Source organism: Pinus tabuliformis, chromosome 3_1 (genome assembly GCF_031772625.1).
Source record: "Pinus tabuliformis cultivar Carrire ecotype Pingquan chromosome 3_1, CPIR1, whole genome shotgun sequence".
In the NCBI taxonomy this organism is placed as follows: Eukaryota; Viridiplantae; Streptophyta; class Pinopsida; order Pinales; family Pinaceae; genus Pinus; species Pinus tabuliformis.
The window spans coordinates 783,518,091-783,538,153 of record NC_142301.1 but is presented as its reverse complement, the minus strand read 5'-3'; the positions used below and the strand labels follow the sequence as shown (position 1 = coordinate 783,538,153).

Sequence of the window (20,063 nt, the reverse complement as noted above, 5' to 3'; positions counted from 1 at the left end):
AATTCATCCAGTAATTCATCAATAACAGGAATGGGGAACTTATCTTTAATAGTGAGCTTGTTGAGCTCCCTATAATCTGGACACATGCGCCATGATCCATCCTTCTTGTGCACCAATACTACTGGAGCTGAGAAAGAACTTTGACTCGGTTGAATTATACCAGCCTCTAGCATTTCTGCAACCATACGTTCAATTTCACTTTTTTGGACATATGGATATCTGTACGGCCTGATGTTTGGAGGAACACTTCCTGGAATCAGATGAATAGCATGATCATGATCACGCATAGGTGGGAGACCTTTGGGAGTCTCAAATACCTTGGAATGATTGTCCAGGACTTTTTGGAGATCTGGAGAAATAGATGATTCCAATGTGGAAACATCTAGTGAACATAATTGTGCAATTACACCTCTTTGCTCCTTTTTTAGAAGCTTTGTCATTCCATTAGAGCTGATTATCTTTCCTGGTTTCCCTGCAATACCCCTTAATTCAACTTCCTTTCCTTCCACAGAAAATTTCATGAAAAGTTCTTGAAAATTAAAAGCTATTGTACCCAAGGATTGTAGCCATTGGACTCCTAGTACAACATCAGCACCTCCCATTGGAATGGAAAGCATTGGGCTAGTCAATACATATTCTCCCATGGATAGCTTGATATTATGGCACTTTCCAGAACAATTTATTGTTCCTCCATTTGCAATCATCACTTGACACTCTGGTGCTGGATATAGGAAGCAATTCAATTCTTTTGCTACCCTACAATGAATAAAATTGTGGGTGCTTCCTGAATCAATCAACACTATTACCTTTTTCTTCTTGATTTGTCCTTCTATCTTGATGGTTTGAGGAGTGGTAATTCCCGCCAATGCATTACAAGATATGGTTGGATTTATTTGTTCTTCATCTAGGCTTTGTTCCTGGAATATATCCTCTTCTTTTGACCTTTCTTGCTCCTTTTCTTCTTCCTCTTCACAATCTATGTAGAATAATTTCTTCTCAGCACACTTATGACCTTTTGTGTATTTGCTATCACAATTGTAACAAAGCCCTTTTTCTCTTTTTTCTTCCAATTGTTGTGGTGTCAACCTTGTAGGTTGTGGAAGACTATGGGCAACAACACTTCCTTCTTTATAGTTGTGAATGGTATGCTTCCTAGTTGCCATAATTTTGCTTTCCATTTTTCTTGCTAACCTGAATGCCTTCTCTAATGAATCAGGTTCCCAAAGGCGCACATCATGTTGGATATTATCCTTTAAAGACCCTATGAACACATCAATCCTATGCTCCTCTGGAATATCTTTTACCCTTATGTTCAATTTTTGGAACTCCTCAATGTGCTCCATTATTGAACCCTTTTGTTTGAGACTTATCAATTGGCTAAAAAAAGTGTTGCTTTTTGTATCCTCATAATGTGCTATCAATTCTTCCGTAAAAATTGCCCAAGTGATAAATTGTTTACGAGAACAAAGCCATTGATACCATACAAACTGATTTGGTTCCAAATATAAAGTTGCCATACGTACCTTTTGTGTGTTTTGCACATTATTGAGATCGAAGAATTGCTCCATCTGTAATATCCATGTGGCGGGATCCTTGCCATCAAACTTCCTCATATCGATTTTTGGAACATGGTGAGTCTTTGATCCAACATTAGAGTCTATGGAATCATGATTAACATTTCTTTTGTTCTCATCATGAGTTTCCTTTACTACCTTTTCACCATTAGTGACCCTTTCTTGTAGCAACTTCTTCAATTCTTCCATGTTTGTATTCAAATCTATCTTCAAATTTGCCATCGAATCCTCCATCTTAGCTTCCATGCCCTTTATCTTAGATTCCACACCATTTACCTTAGATTCCACGCCACTTATCTTAGCTTCTGTTAGCTTTTGTGAGCGTGACATTTGTTGCACTTGTTCTTGTAATTTTGATATATCATGTAGCATTTCTTCCTCTTCTTCATGAGTCATGCTAGAGCTTTCAGGTTCCTTACTAGGTGTTTGCATTTTCTTTCCTCGGGGCATCAGTTACCGATAATAATGCTTTACTATGCCCTTTGAATTCGTTAAACCAAGCTTACACAAAAATAAAATAAAAACTACACACCTTTTTTCACTTTATAGAAGCCTGATATTGAATCTGATGTATCTCTGTAATTTCGGATCATCCAATTCTGAAATTGCTACATGTAGTAGCCTTCTGCGTCCTCTTTCCAATGCCACAAGTCTGAGCCAAATTGGATTCTCCAAGGAAGAGTTATGTGAAATCTCCCACAGTGACTTGCTTTTAGACTGGTTCAGTATAGCGAAGTTGTACGACGTGCCACGAGTCACTGTTTCGATCTTTGGATCTGAAAAACACCCACAAGAAACTACAGTCCGTCCTCTTTCTGTACATTCTTACAAAACTTCAATCCGATGCTCAGAAAGAAAGTTATGACGATTTTCCCCAGGTCACCTGTTTTGAGTGTAATTCAGGAGTCATCAAAAAGACCAACTTCCTGAGATCATATCTCCGAAAATATCACGCGAAAAGCTCTGAAATTCGGACCCAAGGTTCAGCACGATGTCTTCTCAAATGGGTTTTTTTTGCGACTTCTGAAACGTCACAGAAAAAAAGTTATAGCGAAAATGCCACGATGACCTGTTTGGAGCAGCGAAACCCTAGAATCCAAAGCTCTGATACCAAATGTTATGAAACCAGCTCACAAAAAGATAGAAAAGAGAGATCCACGCCTTAGAATTCAGCCTCTTCGAGGGGGCAACCTCCTTTACATTACATAAATGAACAATTCTTGGATGATACAAATGAAAATACCTCCTTTCTATATATAGGAGTCTAAGTGGTCCCAATACAATCAAAGCCTACATAACAATAATATTGTAGGGCACAACAATAACAATAGTGGGCTTCTATGTGGCACAATAGTAACAATATGGGCACTACATGGGTACATCAATATAAATAAGGGGTATAACTACAATAATAATGGGGTAATCACTAGTATTATAGGGACCCAACAGAGCCTATACTTGAGGTTGCTCCATTGAAGAGGAAGGCTGTTCTGTAATCACTTCTTTCTTTGCATCCATTATTTCCTTCCCTTTTGCCGTACCTGTTGCTGATGTAGATGGTCCCTGGGCAGCTTGTGTGGCTGCAGCAGCGGATGTTCCTTCTCCAATTTGATGTGGAAACTTGAATGTTACCTGCTGCAAAGAATACAAGTCAAGAGTTTTTTCTAAATCCTTGACATTTTTCTCCATTATTTCCTCTTGAGTCAATTCCTCAACTAATGTGCCTTGCAACCACTCATCTTGGTTGGCATATAGTTCAATTTGTGGATGTTTACAATGGTCATAACCTAGCAGCCTGTATTTAACTCTTCTGGCACTGATAAAACCTTCCGGGTCATAAGGGACCCACCAGAAGCTCCTCTTTAACTTATATTTGTCCCTGAGAATTTGATTAGCATCTTGCCAACCTTCTTTCTTGTTCATAATGAAGGGGCCTAGATGGTCTTTGAATTTGAGGTGAGCTTTATTTTTGGCACTATGAAAATGGGTAAGATCAGAACTAATGAGTTGCCTATAGTATTCCAAGGCAAACAGTCTCATTGGTACATACCTTGGAAGCCTGTAAGGGCAGAGCTCACAGCCATAGATTCTAATGACAGTGTGATTTTGATATAGGTACCAATCACCTATTTTGTAACTCTTGGACAGCTGCAAGGTCTTCTGTATGTCAAATGACAATCTAGGAGGAGGGGATCTCATTAGGGGACAAGACTGGGTATACAAATTGGTCAATGAACTCACAGTAGGAAAATGGAGAGTTTTGAACCTCATGGAAAACAGATGACCAAAAGATGACAGACCTCTTTTCACCCCTAGAATCCAATTTCTTGATGGGGCATTGGAAGCTTTCAGACTATCAATACATGAACAAGTGGTTCATATATGATGAATATTTGAATACTCCCTCCCTATCCACTTTCAATTGCTGATCATATATTTTATTGGCTATGAACTTGGCATAGTTATACTTGTAAGCAGGGGGTTGTCCTGGACTATATGCAGCTACTAACACCAACACTGTTTCATCAATGTGCTCACTTGTTTTAAAACCCAGCACATAAGAGATCATATCAACTAGTAGCTTTCCCACCTCATTGAAATGGACATATAGGAAAGGAGGTGGTCCTGTAGGCTGGCGGTCTGCCCTCATGAATGTCTTGGTAATTTTTTCAATTTCAGAACTGGAGAGTTTGGAGCCTGCATCCAGCAAATAGTTCATGGAAAAGGGAAACAACAGCTGAGTCTGCTTGAAGTTGAGCATTTGGTTGATGGAGTCAGGAGTAATGTGGAAAAGTATGCTCCCAGATGGAGACTTAACAGCTCTCTGAGTTGGCTCATAGTTCTCGGCACATAAGCAGATGATCTCAGGAAAAATATTGACAGATGGGAGGAAGTAATAAGGCAAATTGGACTCCCATATACCATACATGTCACAGTTGCTTTGATAGTTGTTTCTCAACTGGCAGAAGGTCTGCAAGTGATTTCTGTCACCAACTAGATCTTGAATAAGGTAATCTCTATCAGCAAGAGGCATGGCTTCAAGCTCTTTGTTTGGTGGATTCATAGGAGTGACACTAAGAGCTGATGGAGTAGCCATTATAGAACTTTTCAGATGTTATATTTAGAGTGAAGTTTTTGAATAGAAACAGACTGAGGATAACTGCTTGTGAGGATTTGTAGAGGGGTGGCAGAATGATTTCAGCTGAACCAAAAGTCTTCAATATTTGTGGCTGTGGTGAAAATAACAAACTTTGCAGAGTTCGATTTATGCTTTGGTTTCTTTTTAGCAAATTCTCTGAATTTAGAGACTGTGAGGGCCAAATGCAGAGGGGAAAGGGATTATCACAGCTCAATGTACTGAGGTTTTGTAGTGAAACGCGGAAAAAGGGAACAATGCCGAGCAGGTATAAAATTATATCGGGAATTCAAGCTCGAAAATGGATTTTGGCACAGTGAAATCATGAATGGACCGTGGTTCTCTTAAACAGGTGGTGTATCAGTGAATTTAGGCCAAATTTATGAGGGACAGAACCATTAACTTAGGAGATTGCAGGTAATTGAGTGAACAAATTCGAGAAAACGGGAAGAACAGGGGCGAACAGATGGAATTCGGCAAATACTTGGTTTAGCTAGCGCCGAGGGTGGTTGAGCTGATTGAATGGCGAGTACTGACATCGAATTTGCAGGTGGCGGTGTCCGAATTGTTTAAATTTGAAATCTGGAGGTAATATGGCGTGAACAACAAAACGACGCTCTCCAAACTTTCCAATGAAAATGACCGAAAACGGTCACTTTGCGCGTTTTTAATAAAAAACTTGGTACATTGGCGCTTTTGGCGCTTTTCCATGATGACATCAGCATGACGTCATCGGCGGGTCCCGGGTACGGCCGGGTGACATGGACGCTGACTCGGATGACGATGTGGCGGGACACGGTGGCACAACGTGGACACAGGCGGACAAAGTGGCGAGTGACGTGGGGCAGCGGTGGGGACACGGTGGTGACGTCATAGCCGACGTGATTGCTGACGTTAGGGGACGGATGGTGGTATCCGGTTTCCCCGCACCACCTTTGAGCAGAGGCGGTTCTGGGGGAGGGGCCTCCGAACACCCCGGGCGGTCGACACGTGGTGGGGGTACGGTAGGGAAACTGCCCATCCCCCGGACGTTAACTCCCGGCGTGTTGTGGGTTGAAAACACCCGCCCACCGTTGGATTCGGCGCAGTGGGGAACAGACGGCTGGCGGGGCGTTTTGGAGTGGTGTGCAGCTTTGGAGCGGGTCCCTCCCGTATATTAAATAATATTGCACTGTGGCGGGTCCATACTTTAGTTTATGTGGGTTTTGAGGGTTGGGTTAGTGCGGGGTAATATAGCTTAATGTTTAATTTAAAACATTTTAACATTAAACATTGGCATTTGACTGCGGGGGCAGAATTGCAAGGTTTAGATGGGTGGGAGTTTAGGCATAGATTATTAATCCTAACCAGAGGTTAGATTAATTCCACGGTTAGGAAGCGGAAGGGTTGATAATAGCCCCAAATGGACTAATATCTCCCATAACTATGTTACCTAGCTATAATGTTAGGGGGTGGGATAGTTAATATGTTTTTTGGGAATTTTATATAGTTTTTTGTAGAAAATAGGGGTGGGGAAGTAACTAGGGAGCTATATAATAGAGTTAGGAGTTAATATGGGTATGTGAGGTGAAGTGTGAGGGAGAGGTTAAGTTTGTGAATTGAAAACTTAGATACAAGAAATGGATGGAATATGAAATGAGGGTTTTACACAAGAAATGTGGCTTCTTTTTATTGAAGAAGGTCAAAACTTGACTTGATTTTCTCAAGGGGGAAGTGCAAGCAGGACTGGTTAGGCAGATCCTAAAGTCCTCAAGGGGATATTAGTAAGAAACTTTTTAAGGGGAGTGAGGGGAGTTAGACATGCTTTGATAGTTCTGCCATTTAGACTATTGCTTTGACCCTTCTCTTATTGATGAGATAAGATATGATTTTCAATACATCAGGTGATCAGACCTTGCCTCTGCAACCTCAAACTACCTACCCAGCCTAATACACCTAACATTTTTTTCTTCTTTTGAATGGGTGCACTTAGCCTTGCAAACCCTGATAATCCTCTTTTCTTTTGACTGCCCTCCTATCTAAATCTACCCTTATCTCTTCCAAGGGCCCAGATTAAGCAGTTGGGCTCCTTCATTTCTCTATCTAGCTACTCATCTGCCAAACTTGAACTGTTTGGACAGATATTCATTCTATAGTCTAGAACAAGCAATTTAAAACATGGCATGGTCCAGTTTGAACTGTTGGGCCATCCAGCAAGCTAGCAGTGGCATTTTGGCTAGCCACTTTCCTGGTCTTTCTTTGGGGTTCATTTCAATTATTTTTTCTGACTAATTCATTTTCTTGCCTTTTGATCATTCTTTTAAGGCATACGCTCTTTACATTTTTTAACTCTCTTTTCTTTTCACGAAATATGGAACCTTTGTAGCATCAAAGATGAACATATTTGGCACTTCTACTGACAATCATGAAAAATGACACCTATTGGTAAAGGAGACTAACAACGATAATCGAATGCATGAAGGCATCGAGATGAGTGGAAAAAGGCACCTGCATGCCATGGCCCCATGCTAGTGGCGACTCTAAGTCCACCGTGGGCGTGGTGCAACACTAACCAACTCTTTCATTTCACCACTACTAAAGATCTCAGACTACGCCTTACCAACACTTAGTTTATGTTTCCACTCAAGTGTTCTTCAATTATGCAGTAGAATTATATTTACTTCAATTATCTTCTTTACCATTTACTTCATAACATGTGTGATCCAATAAAGTCCAATAAACAACAATACACACAAGATTATGAAGGGAGGGGGAAACTCCCCAAACAAGTTTACCCCAACTGTCAAAATATAATACAAATGTATTTTACAAGTTTACAATGATGTTGTAGTTGCCTAGTTTCACTAGCAACTTGCCCGTAAAGTTTTTCCCAAATCATGCAGCTTCTACCTTCATTACTGAACTTGTCGTGTAATCTTGTTTGTACTACCAAGACGTGCCACCTCTACCCACACTACTTGTCGAACTCGTGCAACACTTTCCTGCACCGTCGAGGAACCCCAAATATTCGTTCAACTGAAATGCAGAAACACTCGTTCAGAAATCTACATTACCCGCCCTTGGTGAGCACGTGGCCCAGATGCTACCTATTACATGCAGTGGCCCTGTCGTGCCCTAGCACGTCTTGCAACACCCTGAACTATTTTGCACGCCCTGAACTGTTATGTCCTTCACCCCTCTCCCTTCGCCCTTTTCCCTTCACTTTGAAATTATGTGAATCCTTCTTGGTTGAATGGTTGATGTTCAATGATGCCTTGGTCATCTATCCTCCACGCCAATATATACATGTTTAGACCACTTTAATTTTCCAACTAACACATCCATTCATGCCTTGAGCTGACTTGAACATGTTTTCCTTGGGTCGACTTGTGGGTCGCACCCTTCGGGCCGACTTGACATGGGTTGGGCGGGTGCCCCTCACTCGCAGGTGCGCCCTGCCCACCGCCACCCTCTTCCACAGTCGGTTCTCCACTTCTGCATGTTATGTTGGTCTCTCGCCTCGTCCATGCATCGTAATCGTTCCTGCTACGCACTTGCCCATTGTTTTCCTTTCCTAACTGCTACATGTCACACACTCTTCTCGATTCGGGTGGGTGCCCACTGATATGGGTTTTTTGTGCCTCATGCTTAACATGAGTGCACTCTTCTATCAACTCGCTCGTTCGGTTAAATGTGCTTGACTCGCCCGTCACACATCAACACAGAAGCATGCCCCTCAACTTGGTTCGGTTAAACGCGCTCGCTATGACCGCTAGTTTTTCGAATCTCCCTGTGTTGGTGGGCAGTCACAAGCTCTCGCCAACTCGAGGCCCTGACATCCACCCCCACTTTAAAAAGGTTGTCAACCTCAATAACACCATCCCGACAAAATCCATCACTAAGACAAAATGTCGCAAAGTGCTACCAGCTATAACGTCAACCATCCTTGTTGCATAACTCCTTGCCCTCATCGCATGAACCTCCATCAAATTCCATGACTCTATGTGGGAAAGATTCATCAATCCATGGTCATCAACCACAACTTGTCGCAATCCTCCATACTGCCTTATATTGTGGAATGCTACTCCCTCCAACTTGGTTATATGCTACGATTGTAACTAATATCATATCAATCCACCACGTATCATCATCATTTGAATTATTGTTGCAATACTCCAACTCAACTCAAACATATCTCAGTGCACTACCGGTACCCATGACTCGAACTAGTCAGATGGCCAATCAAACCATCATCCAAATCCATGAGAATGCACCTCCTCATGCCTTCATCAGTCGTTTCTCCAACATTATGTCACATCTCCAACTCGATCAAGAACTATCCCCATCAATATAAAGCTCAATGTGGCATATCAAGGTCCATGAAGAAATCTCCATCTCATTTGTGATATGCTTCCCATTAATTTTGTCAAAGGGGAAAGCCTACACTTGCCTCGTCGCCTCGTCCATGTACTGCCCATGGTCATATACCAAAAACCTCTATGTCCGACAAAAATGGTTAAGTCTCGTCAACTCAACCCATGCCTAAGTGCTCCACCAAGGCATCTCCATCATTGTAACTCCATCTAACTCCAAGGTGTCTTCTCACATCACACCCATCAAGTCACTCCTCATGAACATATCCCATACTATGTCCAAGGTATGCATCGCATACTACATCAAATTCAAGTGTGAAACTGACCTTATCTCCTCAACGAATCAGAAACTCCAAGACCACCATAGTATGAAGTCTTCATTGGTTGCAACTATCTCAAGTATCATAAGCTCCCATGAACCATATTCATTCAACACTTAGGCAATCACACTTGTCTTGGTCACAAGTGCCATCGGAAGTTGCCTCTACCCACTTTTTTGAATGAATGTTCTCATAGGTTGCCGCCATGTATCCTGCAAAACGACCATGGCCTTGTTGTTCAAAGTGTCCAACATCCCCATTGGTCCAAATGAAAATTGTCATCATATCGCAATGGCAAGTCCATCCTGCTCACATCCTTGCCTTGGAACTTCTCCTTGATGATAATATACAACATCTCTACAAGTGTTATACAACATCTCTATTGAGGGCACTCACAAGTCTCTCCATATGAGTGCCCCCTTCCTTCAATGACTACAATGTGCACGAATTTGGTTCAACTTAGGCAAGTAATGTTGCATCAAGTCCCTCCTCTTCTGTCGACACATCTACAACACATTCTTCTTCACATATCACAACTTCCTCTTCATCGCAATCAATAACTTCATCCTACTCCATTGCCCATCCAAGTCGAAGAAGCTCTCTTTTAACTTCATCTTCCAAAACTTCAAGTTTAACCTGAATCCTTGGTTTCTCTTCTTTCATGTGTTTCAACCTATACAAGGTTTGCAAGAGTCTCCCATGGCACTCTAGCAAACTTGCCATCATTTTGTCGTTCAGCTCGGCCCTTGACCAAGGTCTATGTCGCTGCCAAACTATGTCACACAGTGACCAACTAGTCGTTCAACTCGGCCCTAACTTCAGTGTGCCTTTATCGTTGCCAAACTTGCCTTCAAATCACTTCGGTCCTGCCTGAACCAACCTATGATACCATCTATCATGGACCCATGCTAGTGGCGACTCTAAGTCCACCATGGGTGTGGTACGACACCGAACAACTCTTTCATTTCACCACTACTAAAGGTCTCCGACTACGCCTTACCACCACTTAGTTAATTTTTCTACTTAAGGGTTTTTCAATTATGCAGTGGAATTATATTTACTTCAATTATCTTCTTTACCATTTACTTCATAACATGTGTGATCCAATAAACATCAATAAACAACTATACACATAAGATTATGAAAGGAGGGGGTAACTCCCAAACAAGTCTGCCTCAACTATCAAAATATAATACAAACGTATTTTACAACTTTACAATGATGTGGTAGTTTCCTGGTTGCATCGTCAACTTGCCCATAAAGTTTTTCCTAAACTGTGCAACTTATACCTGCACTGTCGACCATGTTGTGTAGTCATGTTTGTGTTTTCAAGACGTGCCACCTCTGCCCACACTACTTGTCGTACCTGTGCAACACTTACCCGCACTGTCGAGGAACCCAAAATATTAGTTCAGCCGAATTGCAGAAAGACCTCTTCAGAAAATCTGCATTTCCCACCCTGAGCGGGTGCATGGCCCGACTGTTGCCTACTGCATGTGGCTTGTCGCGCCCTGCGGCGCCCTAAACCGTTTCGCATGCCCTGAACTATTATGGCGTTCACCTCTCGCCCTTCGCTCTGAAGTTGTGCAAATGCTTCTTGGTCGAATGGTTGATGTTCGATGATGCCTTGGTCGTCTATTTCTTGTGCCAGAACAATGGAATGAATTAGTTGAGAGCGCCTATCGAGACGACATACCTAAATGACTTACGATATGGAGAGGTTTCCCGAACGAAAGTGTGCCTGAGTTGAGGGTGTGTATGACTTGGAATGATGAACACCCACGCGAATGCGACGACGTGCCCAACATGCCCGATCAAGCCGACATAATGATGAGGTAACAAACAGGTTTGGTGTTTGGCGAAGGTTGTTAGTTTTTGTAGCATCAGATGTGTTTTAACCAAGAAATTTGGTGGAGAAGCTAGAATACATGAGATCTCAAAAACACAGAAATCATTTTTGGAAATTCCGCCTAGAAATGACTTAATTAGATTATTAACCAATTTTTAAATATTTCCTAAGTCTAATCTTAGGGCATATGGTTAATTAATCAATATTAATTGAGATAAGGCGAAAATAGTCTAAAAAATCACACGGATCAATCGAGAGATGATCCTAGCCATTGATTAAATTTTAATCCGCAATGTTGGTCCTCCAACAATGGATTATAAGAAGGGGTCGATTTGGTAATGGAGAATACACTTGACCAGTTCAATTTCTTGGGAGATCGATTTCCAGAGTACCAGCAGTCAATTGCCAAAAAGAGCCATAGATTGAAGCAATGTGTGAGGGGCAGAGACAGTGAGCCTACAGGAAGTATTCTAGATCCAGTGAGTGCATGTGCTGAGAGGCATAAGAGCCACAGAGAAGCTGACGCATGGACTACACAATAGCTTCTAGAGGCAAGTTCGATTTGCTGAGACAGAAAGATGTCTTCAGTTCTAGAGGCTGGGAAGGAGTCCCAGAGTGACGGAGAAGCATTTTCCCAACCAAACAGAAGGCATAACGTGTTAGAGACCAGTCAGAGGCTTGACATCGAGCAGAGTAGCGTAGAAGTTGGCGCAGAGGGTTAGAGGACAAAGTTTTTTGAAGGTAGGTTGTGCTAGGGTCTGTCTGTTTGGTGAAAAAATTCCTCACTAGATTTTTTCCAGTATTTTTCTCTATAGAATTGCCAGATTTCAGCATCCAATTGTACTCAGAATTTCTAACTGCTGCATAATAATAAAACCCTCACTGCTGCATCGGTTTTCCCAAGTTGGGTTTTTCCGGGGATTTTTGTCCAAAAATAATTGTCTCATATTTTATGTGTGTGTGCTAGTATTTCTCAGTTTCGAGCGCATTATTTTTCCGTAGAATTTTATTTGTGAAGGTTGTAGTGTGTTTATTTTGATATTTGTTGTAGTTGGATAAATGGTTAATTGATTAACAATTAGGAGAAATAATACCAGTTGCTACAATAGGATTCCAATTTGGAATTTTCACAAAGGTCGGCACGAGTAGGTATAGGTTGGCTCGAACAACCGTTTGAGGAGCCATGACAGTTCATGGAAGAGGGATTTCGTGTATATATAAATGAAGAGGAGGATGAGTAAGGACATCAACAAAAGCAACCAAGAGAAGATCAACAAAAAGAAGAGTAATCGAAGTTGCAAGACAAGCGAAGCAAAGGAGCCAAGACGAGTTCTTGATGAGCTCACTGTAAAGTGAGTTACCAAAGGAGAATCGTGTGAAGGTTTGTTCTGCGAAGTTAAGAAGTAATGCCACGGGTTCATTTTCCATACGTCGAGGTTATTTTTGGTTTAGGTTTTGGTGGAGGGTTACGAGCCAAGGGGTTGCAACTTAGTTGGTTGTGTTTTTTTCATTGGTACATTGTGGCAACAAGTTACTTTAAGCTCGGCTCAATCGAAGTTTGCTGTAACCAAATTATTGAAGTTTGTACTATTGAAGTTGCGGGGAAGTTATTTTGGGAGTTCCCTCTCCCATATCATTGTGTTATATTGATATTTATGTTTTGTATGAATTAATGTTTATTGTTGAAGTTAAAACCATATTGCATATAACCAAAGTGAATTAGATAACTGAAGTGAACTGTAAACGAAGTTAAAGTTAAGTGAAGGACCACTGTACTTAGTTAGATTGACTACTAATTCCGCAAGTAAGATATCTATCTCGCTAATGGTACGTAGGCTAGAGGCATAGTTCGAGAGCCAGTGGACTCAAGTTGGTTTCACCCTTGAAAGGAAACTGCATCGATGCTTCACCCCTGAGGAGGCTCGTGAACCGTATAAGTTGAAGGTATGCCTTGGGGCATGAGAGTGTTGATCAACACAATACTAATTTTTTGTAGTATTTTGATAATTCTAAATTGCGTAATTTAATTATGAGATATTTTTTTGACAATTTTTTTATCAATTTTGCATGAAATTTTATCACAATTTTTTAGAAAAATAAGTTTGAGCTTTGTAATTTACATAATTCTAATTTTCTAAAATCCTTTGAAGAAACTAAATCTATTTATACATAGAAAAATGCATCATATTCTGACCAAAACTTTTATCACCAAAGAGAAAGAGAGTGTAAAAACGTTGCATTACCCCTTCTTTTTTTTATTGATTACTAGGAAGAGTGAATTGATCCTAGGAAGAGTGAATTGATCATGAGCCTACGTAACCTATACCCCAACAGGGACTAATACCAAATATTCGATTAGGTGTAAGTCTCATCAAGATGAGGTGAGTAAGATTCTCATATTCGATTAGGTGTCCGTCCAATCACCATGAGGTGCAATGATGCTTGCTCTTTTTTTTGCCGGAGTTGTCTATAATGCGATTTTTTGGAGATTCCGATGACGGAATCCGGTGGAAGAAATTGAGGTTAAATCTTGATTTGTTGCAGTTAAAATTGTTTTTTAACTGCATATTTGGATTCAGCACCCTCGAAAACCCCTGGGACGCTTTCATTGTGCAGAAACTAGCTATCAAACTTGCGATTCCAATAAATTCCTGCCGGATTTCGACCGGAAAAACCCGCCGAAAAAACTTTCAAAAAGTCGCCTTATAGACTATTTCTTTCTTGCCCCAAGGGATATAAAATAATAATTGTTCTGTAATTGAGCTATGAATTAATTCTATTTTTCCATTTACTATATTTATTAATGGTCCATCTTACCACTTGAAAAATAAAAACATATGTTAAAAAATGAAAATCAAAGTATACAGCTAAAATGTACTTAAACGAAAGTATTTTTTGTCGAACCAATAAGAGATTTTTTGTTGTTAAAAAATAGTTTGATAGCTAGTGAGTCACTGAGTGGTGAACGTAGCTGTGATCACGTGGATGTCTCCCAACCAGCCAACATAGTTATAATTGCGTGAAAAAAACGCAACGAATTTCAACCGTCAGATGGAGTAGATCTTGGCCGTTGATTATTTCCTCGCTATCTTTAAATGTCAAGGTGATTGAACCAAGAAAACCTCCATCATTCGATCCCAGGATCGAAACGCGTTGCGTGTTTGTGTAGGGTATGTTAAGATTCTTTCTTTTCTGTTTTTGTTTCTATTTTGCTTACAGGAAGGGCATAACTATTTTTCCTTCACCTGCTTTGTAATGAAGGATGGTTTGCCTTTCAGATTTTAGCTTGTGTGTTGTGTAGCCGAGCAATCGGGCGCTGCAGTATCCATCTCAGGGGAATTCTTCTGTAGATCGACTTATCACTCATTATTTTTGAAGATTGTGCATTGGCTTGAAGGATCGTGGCTGAAAGCCAGGTCTTGATTGTTGTATGCAGTTAGTAAGGCTTGGCATGGGATTCGATCCGAAGATCGAGTTAATCAGATTACTAGATTATAGACGTTCGTTTATTGTAATTATGGGTTATGGCCATGAGAGGCGCCGTGAGGGTGTATGTGTGTGAAATTTCTATTTCATGGACCTTGCTTTTGCGGGTGCGCTTGCAGGCAGGTCTACACATTAATAATAATAACAGAAATCGTTCTTCTTTTCCGGGAGGACCGTGCAGGGTCGTTTTGCCCGGCGGTGCTTCCCGCTACTTTGCCCTCTTGCGGATCGGTTTGTTGCCGAAACATGTCATGTTATTGTTTCATTTTCCTGTAGAATGTTCTTGTGGATAGGTTTGTTCTGCTGGAGATGGCGCATTTCTTGCTTCTTTTGAAGTAAAGTCTTTTCCTGCACATGAGATTATAAGCACTCAAAGGATGGGGATCGCTTGAAGTGTCAGAAGGTTTTCCGAAATAACTTTGACATTTTAGCAGGAGTTGTGCTGTTTTGCGCAGATGTTGGACAACCACAGAATGATATCCGGCTTCAGGGTTTTGATCTGAATCTTTTTCTCCAAAATCATCTAACCCTAACCTATATTAATTAAATTTCAAAACTATATATTTATTAATTCTAAATAACCTTAGATTTATCTTCGCTTATTATCTTTACTTATCTTATATTCACTTATTTATAAGATAAGGTAATTAGGTAATTATATTTATCTTAAGGTAATTATATTTATGTCTAACTACTAGCTACAAAGTCTGTCAAAGATGTTTATATAATGATATTAATTAAATATGAAAACTATATTTATTAATTGCAAATGTCAAAGATATCTATATAATGATATTAATTAAATATGAAAACTATATTTATTAATTGCCAATAACCACAAAGATAAGATAAGATAAGATAAAGATAATTATATTTTATGTAACTATTAACTACAAAGTAGTTCAATGAGGGATAACCAAATTGGTGTATGAGACACACTCTACTCTCTTGGTTTTGAACTTGTTACCTCTCGGGAGGAAACACACACTCTTAACCATTAGATCCACTCAATTTATGTAAAATGCAAAATATACAATGCATGAAATATAAAAGATATAGTGTATGAACATAAAAGATACAATGCATGAAATGCTCTGGGGGAGAAGATCTAGAAGCTAATGGGTGTGAGGATGAAGCTAATGGGTGTGAGGATGCAAGGATAAGACTCATCTCTCCAAACATTCGAGGCTAAATGAAGAACACTGAAGATGCAAGGATAAGACTCATCTCTCCAAACATTCGAGGCTAAATGAAGAACACTGAAGAAAACAAACTTTATTGGCTTGAAGAAGAGTTGATGGAAAATGTTAATTGTCCACTAAACCATTCCCTGGGGAAGTTCACACGTTGCTCTAGAGGATCTGGTTCGTCTCCCAAGAACAGATCTGAGACGGATTTGTTGTTGAGATCTCGTGTGGCAGGGTTCAATTCCATTGATCCTCGCTGATTTAGATTTTGGATATGTACTAGTATCAATCAGTCTTTTGGTGCCCTTGTCTAATGGTAGTATCTTGAAAAATGTGTGATTCTGTGTGTGGGATGATGGGGATGCAGAAGAATATGCACTTGAAACCTAAGAACCTCTTGCATATATAGGGCCAAACATTTCTGATTGGGATACTTGAAAAGTCGACAAGGGTCTGAGAATGTTTGAACAAGCAATGGAACCTTCCTATGATCTTGTAGTAGACAGGACATCCAAAAATGAAGTGCACCTCGACCTCCACTTCTTGTAAATGACATAATTGGCAGACTCTCTTTGGTTTATCAATCCGGTGGTCTGTCTCTACCCGAAGTCTATGAGAACCTATGTTGAATTGACTTAGAGGAATGTGAAGAGCATGTATCCAGTGGCGAAACATATAGTGGGGTCGAATAATGAACCTGTCTCTCAACTCCAAGAAGTGATTAGTGTAGAATGCCATCTTTGGGCACAACCCCCCCTCCATCGCCCCCCCACACCAAGAGGATTGACCCAGGTGACCAAGTGACTTGGATGAATTGTGTGTAGATATTGTCACTGGTGATCTTATTCAGCTCCTGTCTAGTGGGTAAAAAGTGACCAGGAGAATCTAAGGAATATTGGAAAGCGGGTGGATGATCCAACTGAATGCCAACTGACTCTGCGAGATCTGAAACTCCTGTAAACCAACATCCAGCCTGGCCCAAGGGAGTAGAACAAGCAATAGTCTCAGAAGAGCAATATGCCAAGTAAGGATATCGGTCCCTAGTCTTTATCGAGTCTTCAAAGCCTTGAACACAATGCAAGAATGAAACCAATCTGAAAACCGTCTCAAGCCAAAAGGTCTGAGCTCTAAACTCTGCAAGGATGATGTGCTGAGGTATTCTCTGTTTATAACCTGTCTAGGCACTCCCATATTCTGTTTTGAATGCTCATTTACATAAAAAGCCATAACAATTCCATGCTCCTAGACTCTCTGACAAATCTTTTATTTAAGAGTTCTTGTATCTCTTTCTTTTTTATAAGAGTTCTCGTATCTCGTATCTCTTCTTGGCATAGTGCCTGGGATTTGTGGTTCAATTGAATAGCCCTACTTTTAAAAAGTGTTCCTTCATAAGAGGAATTGTATGGAATTTCAACAAAATACCTTTTTCTCTTCCAAATATTGGTTTTCAGAACAAACCTGACCTTCAAATTGTTTTTGCCATTCTTACACTTTTTCTTTCATTTTGATTTCTTTTCTCTACAGTTGCTCTTCAATCTTTGGATTAGACTACAAGAACAATGATTAGTAATTAACAAGGCTTCTTGCTCAATATCAGATATATCTTCTGAATCTATTTCAAAATATGAAGTCTCTAGACTCGAAGAACACCAACCTAGAACATGAACTTCTCTTTAATATGAAAAGGATGATGTGGACATCAATTTGTATTGTGTATGTCTAAGCCACACCTATTGCACTGAATATAAATATGTTGTGAACTTTCTACTTTCTACCTTTTCAGCGATCCTTTTAAGTCTTCCTTGTGATGCTTTTCCTTTACCTCTTTTGGAGGCTTCTTCTTGTGGGCATATGTTTGCTAGATGGTCTGATTGCCCAAACAACTAGCAGGTAAGGCTTTGTCTAGCCTTCATCTAAACTGATTTTAATTTTATATTTTCAAGACAATAATATTGTCCCTTTGATTGTCCTGAATTTGCCTCTTGAATCCTTTCTCTGGAAGGATGGCCTTGATTTATTCTTTGTTTTTGATTTGTTCTTTGTTTTTTATTTATTTTTAGGATTTTGTTGGACTTATTTTTCTTTCTAATAGGATCATCAATAGACAAGGCATATTTTTCACAGATAAATTTACTATCTGGAATTTTAGACATATTTTGGATTGATGTGTTAACTTTCATATTTGTACACAATTCAATAAGGCCATTTGTAACTATAAAATATATATTTCCCCATGTATATAGTTCAAATGACGGTTTAAAGACATCTTGTGCAATTTTCAACAAATTTAATGGGTAAAGCAACAAGATATATATGTTTCCACAATGCATTTGTGTTATCTTTGATTTTGTATATCCTTTGCAACCATTCTTTATGAAATTCATCATAATGCAACATTCTTTTGTATTTCATGTTCATCATGATGATTGAGTGTTTGTTTGCTATTTTTTGTTCTATTACTCACCAATGCTCTAATATCATTGTAGTTAGAGCACCTATCATGTTGTTTTGAGCAATATGATATTACCATTTTCATCTTCCAAGGTTTCTTTCTCCATTTTTCCTATCAGAGCTGGAGAAGATTCAGTTTCTGACCATTTAGCTAGTGTTCCCATGAAACATTGGATTATTTCAGGAAGCGTTCCTTTACCATAAAAATCTGGTGTTGTTTGTCTACAGGAATGTGGTGGGAAAGGTTCTCTTGCCAGAAAAACGTGAGTCACTAAAGTATGTTTCTTTTCTTCATGTGGGCTTAGTGATTATTCTTTGGGGAATAGCTGAGGAAACTTTTCAATTGTAGGAGCAAAAATACTTTGAACAAGATGAAAGAACGAATGTGTCAAGGGAATAAACTTGTTCCTATCTTTTGGAGGAATTTCCCTATGTATCTTTGAGACCTTTTCTTCAAATTTTCTTGATTTTTCATCCATACTTGTTATAACTTGCCCTACTACAGAGAAGGGTGCTCCCAAACATTCTGTCAATTCTTTCCTAAATTTTTCAAAAGAGGCCGTGTCTTTTATCATTAATTTTTTTCTCTCCAATTTCTTCTTTGAATCCTGTAATCTTCATGTTTAAAATTTTCATGGAGGAGACTATTGAGTTTACAGACACTTGCAAATTATTTGTATATCTTTTCTTGGCATAATCATTAGTGACATAAACATGGGCTGCCATGCCTCTCATAATAATATTTACAAGTTAATTTGTTTTGAAATTTTTTGTATCCTTTTATTAGTATTTGGCAATTGGCTTTCTTCCTTCATCACTAAAGGAATGGCTCTGGATTGTTTTCCATCTTTTTCCAATACTAGACCTTTAAAAGGAGGAAATGTAGAAGATTCAATCTTTTGGCCATCTAGGATTTTCCACTTATGCCCAGGTTTGCTAGATTTTGATTCAAGTTTCTTTTCTGCTTCTAACATCTAAACATATTTTGCTTTTGTTTGGCCTTCCAAGCAAAGAAAGATATCCAACAATTTTCTTGTTGCAAGAAATTTTGCCACTCTGAAGCTAATTTATTTTTCATTTCATGTGGAGTTGTAGTATTAAATTCATCCTGAGTCGAAGATCAAATTTACTTCAGAGGCGAGGATCAACCTTAACGAAGTCTTCAGAGTAGACATAACAGACTCATAGACTCAAGATAACCTAAGAGTTTCGCCACTTTAGTTTCTCATATGCACTCTCATGCACCTACGCAAGCTTGTTGAACTCAACCTAAATACAAAATGACAGAGATTTTGAGACAGACTGAGCTCAAAATACAAACTCTATACCTCCAAACTTGAATGCCTTGAGTGGAGAAACATTCTCTTAAACTCTGATAAAGCCTTCAACACATGTTCCTATAATTCAACTTTTCCTTGAAACGGGATTAGTTCTAAGTATTCAATTCTGGTTTTTGCAAACTCAAGCTTAGGTTTCTTAAGGACTAATCCATGCTTAAAGATCCTATAGTGAACGATTTCTAGGTTCTTTCTGTGTTCCTTCAAATCAAACGAACAACTTAACATATCACCAATATATACAATAAAAAATTTCAAATCTCCAAATATATCCTCCATTCTCTTATGAAATTCAAAGTGTGCATTTTTCCATCCAAATGGCATTACTCGCCGTTGGAATTGTCCATGTGGCACAACAAAACCAGTGTTGC

General features: G+C 39.6%; 1 long non-coding RNA gene across 1 annotated transcript; it reads left to right on the top strand.

The window, feature by feature from the left end:
* The first annotated feature begins 14,348 nt into the window (after positions 1 to 14,348).
* On the top strand, positions 14,349 to 15,171 carry LOC149189740 (uncharacterized). Its single transcript, XR_016256428.1, has 2 exons — positions 14,349 to 14,401; positions 14,510 to 15,171. It is a non-coding gene; the product is annotated as an uncharacterized LOC149189740 (long non-coding RNA).
* The last annotated feature ends 4,892 nt before the right edge of the window (positions 15,172 to 20,063 follow it).